Source organism: Pangasianodon hypophthalmus, chromosome 11 (genome assembly GCF_027358585.1).
Source record: "Pangasianodon hypophthalmus isolate fPanHyp1 chromosome 11, fPanHyp1.pri, whole genome shotgun sequence".
In the NCBI taxonomy this organism is placed as follows: domain Eukaryota; kingdom Metazoa; phylum Chordata; class Actinopteri; order Siluriformes; family Pangasiidae; genus Pangasianodon; species Pangasianodon hypophthalmus.
In genome coordinates, this window is record NC_069720.1 from 3,011,685 (window position 1) to 3,018,034 (window position 6,350).

The 6,350-nt window shown below is 32.3% G+C and overlaps 1 protein-coding gene across 1 annotated transcript in view; it reads right to left on the reverse strand.

Moving 5' to 3' along the window:
* Window positions 1–3,062: 3,062 nt before the first annotated feature.
* Window positions 3,063–6,350, reverse strand: part of LOC113536623 (cytochrome b5) — an 8,205-nt gene continuing 4,917 nt past the window's right edge. Inside the window, exon 5 of the mRNA XM_026930686.3 lies at window positions 3,063–6,350. This exon is cut by the window's right edge and continues 697 nt beyond it. The gene's annotated coding sequence lies outside the window, so the exon portion shown is untranslated.

A 6,350-nucleotide genomic window follows, 5' to 3' on the forward strand; every position in this document is an offset into this window, starting at 1 on the left:
AACATCCAATTCAATTCAAGAATATGCAGTATGACCATCTTTAAATTCAACTTTAATGAGTAACTATTTTCTTAAAATCTTCAGAGAACTAGCTGAGATTATTTTATGTATTTTTTTTTTTAATGAAATTGCTAATTAAAAATCACACAAAAATCCATATTAATTAAACATTATGTCTAAACTAACATGATTTACAGCATTCATTAATTGGTGTTATTATAAATAGCAATAAATACATCATTAACGCATTTTAATTCCATCTATGAAATGAAAAATAAATCCATAACTGAGGCTGGGGTCCAACATTTACACTCACTGATATTAACCATTTAATAACATGCCATAATTTCATTTATTCTGATTTATGTGGTCATGTTTCTAGTCATGAATGGAATAAATATTATTTAATTTAATTATTTAACTAAACTATTATTTAGTTATTTATGTATTTCAGATAATATTAGTTAACAGAGATATTAATGTCCTTTGATTCTCACCTTATAAACCTATATATATATATATATATATATATATATATATATATATATATATATATATATAGATACAAATATAAAATAAAATGTACAAAATGACATTTATGTGTTTTTGTATTTAACACATTGAACTTCAATGAGTAAATTTCTCCATCTCATCAGGCAGGCTAAGGCTAAGGTAAATTCACACATTTCCTCCTTTATTATTATTATTATTATTATTATTATTGAGTTCTTGACCTTTCTTTTAATGAAAGACTTCTTTTTTCCTGAATTTCTTTGCTCTTATTAACTTGCTTGCTGTAATTAACTGCAGGATTGAAAGAAAAAGGGAAAGGTATGAACTGTGCATTAGTGTTGCTGTGTTAGAGCGGAGAATATTCAGATGTAGAAACAGAGTCTGATGCGAGTCTGAGTTACGCTTCCAGCAGAACATTTCCTGAATCTTCACTCTTCCAGGTCTGAAACTGTGCAGAAATAAAGCCTGTTTGAATAACAGACACAGAGACCTTGTTCTCAGGGCAGGAGCAGCGTGGAGTGACCCGAGAGGACGAATATTCAGCGTTAAACATTAACCCAGTGGCACTGATTTTAATCAGACTCATCCACAGCAGGAACTGAGCACAGAGGACACGACAGCACACAGAGTGAAAAAACTCTTAACTAACTAACTAACTAACTAATTAATGTAAAAGAAATATTGTGTGGGAAAAACAGCCATCAGAATTTCTCCAAACTGGTCAAATAATTAAATCTTTTTTTTCCCTGAATAATTAATTAATTAATTTAAAATTTAATTTGAAATTTAATTATTTGATTAAATAATTCATCAAGAACCACTATATAGTTAATATCATCTGTGTTTCTGGTATTTTATGTTTTCTCAAGTGATTTGATTACAGATCAAATATAGATCATGATTTAAAACTTCATTTCATTTAAAATGAAAATAAAACCTGGAATTAACGTCTGCTTTCCGTACGTCTGCAGAAGCAGGTCTAATATATTTTATTTTGTTTTTATATAAAAATTAAATAGTGTTGTAAACATTCCCAAGCCTGCAACATCTCAGCTGAGTATTTCATTTCGGTTATGTGGATTTACGTGAAATGAGACCCAAGTCAGAGCAAAAATGTATAAAATTATTTATAATTTATGACCACATAGGTGTCCATCGTTCCTCTTTCAGTTCTTCTCTAAATCTGATACTTCAGTTATCAGGAAAAACTCTAACACAGAAGGCGAACAGGGTTTTTACACTGGTTCTGATTGGTCAGAAGGTGTTGAGAGATTTTCTAACAGCAGCTCCGACAGCTGTGCAGATGTGAATTCAGTCGTTCGAATACGTTATCGTTTCTACAGTAACATGTTCTCAGAGACGCTCCACATACCCGATAAAAACCGTGCGTAAATGTCAACATGGTGAAGTTTTCTGTAAGGAGGGGTTCGTTTAATATTTCTGGAAGGAGTCTCCAGTGTCAGCGCTTTGTAACAGTCAGAGGTAAAGCTGTAACTTTAATGTTAAGACAGAGGAGATTACGCTTTGTGGTTTCTCTGCAACATGACATTTTTTTTGTCTTATTAACTTCAAGAAAGGAAAAAATAAAAGAGGCTGGTGAGAGAACGACTGTTTATAGCTGCTATAACAAATAACACACTCCAGATTGTGCTCTTATACAAAAATAATACACTTCTCTATGCATTATTTTCATACAACAGCACTGTCTGGAGTGTGTTATTTCACTCATACCACAGTAATTTACCTGCGATTACAAAGTTTAATTTATTAATGAACGACACGTCATACATTGTAACGGTTTATAGTTAGATTTAATGCTGTGGAACGTCCGAGACACAAGTTAGTTCCTGTTCTCACCTACGTTACAGCTGCGATAAACACACATTCCCTCACCAGTCAGTCTCTCGCTCTCTCTTTCTCTCTCTCTCTCTCTCGCACTGTGACTGTTACAAAGCGCTTACAACCGAGACTCCTTCCATAAACGTTAAATAAAAATCTTCTAACAAAAAAACTTCACCCCATCAACAGCTATACGTTTTACTTTGTTAAACAGCAACACAATTTTTTAAATCAGTTTATTATTAGTTTATGTGAATCATCTAATCTAATTATTATTATATTATATAATAATTATTAGATTATGTGAGTCATCTGCCATACAAGTCCCTGTGTATGAGCCGTTACTATGGAAACAAGAGCGTGTTAGAACGAGTGCATTCGTTCATGTTACTGTCCGAGCCGTGCAGTTATACAGACATAATGCACAGCTTCTGACCAATCAGATTCGAGCATTCAACTGCGCTGTGGTATACAAGGAACTAGGACATTCTACAACATTAAATATAACTATAAATGAATAAAAAGTACATTGTGTCCTTCTTTAATAAATAAAATGCAGTCGCTTGCAAATTGCTGTGGTATAAGAGGAAGAAAACACTTCAGGACATACTCTTATAGGAAGATAGTGATCATTGTTTTCCTGTAACAGCACAACATTGTGTTAATAATAATAATAATAATAATAATAATAAGATGTAACACACATGACATCGGGTGGGAATGTACTTTTAATAGTCTATAATCGGAGCATAAATTACACTACATCAGTGATTACAGACCGGTTAAATCTCATTTCACTCCCAACATACACTGAATTTATGTCAAGGTATACAGGGAGCAAACATACCGAATCACAACATAAACTGTAACTAGGTAACATCTTTTACACAATGATAAAACATTTAACCACCACGTGAAATAGGAAATCGAACATGGAATATGGAGAAGGCAGGAACGCAGCTGCTTTGCATGAAGAGGAACTGCAGGTCTGGACGTATATATAACTTAAAATGTTTCCTTGGAACAGGAAAGCAATTTAACCGAACATGAACAAGTGTTGAAGCAACACATTACAAGTGCCAGTGATTTTGTAATGGAGGGGAAAAAAAAAAAAAAAAAAAAACAACAATGAAGAAATGCATAGAATATTCAGCACATGAATGTAGATCTTATGGACTGCTTGAGAGTTCAAGTATTAAAATGCTCAGGACCTCGCAAATCTGTTTCTCAAGAGACATGTTTAAAAAAGAAAAGAAAAGAGAAGACAAGAAAAGGGGGGTCGAGTGTTAATCACGTCACACACCTTCACGCAGAAATCCGATCCAAGATCAGAACTTTTTAAAATGTAGACCTTCGGACTATAAATGACAGGAGACTGCAAAAACTGGAGAGAAAAAAATCATTAACATTGCTAACATTAACGCTGTCTGATCTAAAATTACTTACACGAGTCGTTAACTTTTACACTCGGCTAATAATTAATGCTCGTATTCACTGGTGTTTTAAAAACGATAAACCAAATAATAAACCCATTCATTCACGCACAGTGTTTATTCCAGGTTCTGAGTAAAAATAAATCCAGTAATGAGGCCGAATTGTGAGTCTGAGTTCAGCTAAACATTCCACAGCATTAATTTTTCCCATTCCACAATTTAATTATGCTAATTTATGCAAATTTACACGGTCGTACTTATAGTCATAGAAGGAATATACATTATCGCGGTGTTCATTCATTAGCTAACGTTTAAACAACTAGCAATTCATACACGTTAGCTTACTGTCACTGGCTTTGCTTATTAATATAACAAGCAACACTTTACATTAAGTTTCCCTTAAATAACATTCACTAAACTCATTTACTGCATTAGTTAATTAACATTCATAAATTATAAAGACTCAGCATTAATATACAGAAGTAATATTAACAAAGAAACAAAGTTAACACCTGTTAGTTGACTGATGCAATCCAGGACTACATTTCTAAAATATTCTAATTTCATACATTAGAAAAAAATTTTTTTTTCTAATTCTAATTTCTACACCCTTTCACGTACAGAGTCCACACTCATTTTCAGAAAATCTAAAATGTAAATCACTTCTGAATCACTCGAGATCGTTCCTGTAAATGAATGTAAACTTCTGTAGCTCTCTAGACCGTTTGTCTTTCCCAGGTTTTACTAACTTCCTACATAAAACAATAAAAAAGTAGAAATGCTTTTTGTGCCAGACTCCACTGAACACTTTAGATTTTTAAAAACTAGCTTATGTTTGTTTAAACTAGTGGGTTTTTGGGGGAAGATGGGATTTTTTTTTTTTTTTTTTAACTCTTTGCATCATGCAACAGTGCTGAAATGTTCAGAAATTATATTTTTTTTAAAAATTGTCTTACATGTTAAAGTTTTGTATATTGGAGGATTTATTATTATTATTATTATTATTATTTCTTCAGGTATTCTGTTTTAGCCTTAACTCATGGACAATCCATTTACCTTTTTAATATTTGATATTTAGACAAAATCAAAATTCATACATGATTCCATATTAAGTAGAAAAAAAAGGAAAATCTAAAGAATCTGAACATGCGTATAAACAAATTCTGCACAAAGAGGTTTAATAAGCACATGCTCCTAGATGTTGAGAATTTCCTGAAAGCTAACTACGCGTCAAAAAAGTGAAAAAGTGCGACATAAATTAGAGAATTTTTTTGTAGAGGAATCTGGACGTTCTTTAAGCGCTGGAACACTTGCATTGAGCGAAATGAAGAAGATGTAGAAGAGTGATATATTTCTGTGACGCCTAAAAAAAATTTTAAAGTCTCATTCGACTCAAAACTTGCTTTCCAGCCTCAGGTCCGAATTTTGCCAGTTAACGTTTTGCCACACACGTTCATTGAGACTTTCATTTTATTCAGCGATGGTATGAACACTGCTTAATGCAGATGCTGATTATTTGGCTTATTTTTAAAAAATATATATTATTAAACAATACGAGTGTTACTCACTTCAGTGTTACTGATGATGTATTAATGACGACACTCTGGGTTTTTTCAGGGGATGAAAAATCTGCTCAATAATTTACTAATTATTAGTTGTACAGTCACAGGGTTGGGCAATATGATGACATAATACCAATATCATGATAAATTACGTCGCGATACACTTTTGAGATATCGCACATATGATTCAAAAAAAAAAAAAAAAACAATTACAAAGTGAGTAGAAGGCAGCTGATGTATAGAAACTTTAAAACTGTTTTTTACTGTAATTTATTTGATTGAATTTATAAAAATATATTATTTTCTTGCTCCTTTTCGGTTTTAAGCATTTCATATTTTGTAAATAATCCACATTTAAAAAAAGCAGACTCAGTTTGCACTACTGTTGTCTGTATATCGAGATTCGTATCACGTATCATGCATCGTAGAAATGTTTAAGTATCGCGGTATGATTACGATTTTTGTCGTACAGCTCTCGAGTAGAATTTTTTTAATTGCATCTTTGACGCAGAGAGAGAACGCACATTCACTCACAGCTGTGCATTTTAAACAAGCACTGTGGGGAATTTTTCAAATTTAATTTTGAAAACTGAACTTGTAGATGTACTATAAATACCAGGATTTTTTTTTTTTTTCTTTTGCATTTGTACTGGTTTAGCTTTTAATAAAATAACCTGACACGCTTAAAACTACCGCAGTCACACAGCCCTATTTGTGCTGGAAGAAAACTGATATAAAAGGCTGCATATCTATACAAAATAAGGGCATTTATATTAATCTTATTCATCCAAAAAGGAAACAAAAGTCACATGCGGGTTAAATGATGTCAATAATAATGTTAACTAGTGCAGTAAATAATGCAAGTTATTAAGGGAAGTTTAATATAAAGATTTTTTACTGAGTGTGTATGTTGTTTGATTGCATAAACCTTCGACCAAACCGATTAAAATAGTCACATGTTCATAAGCCATAATCCTGAAATCCCTCTGCATAACACTACGTT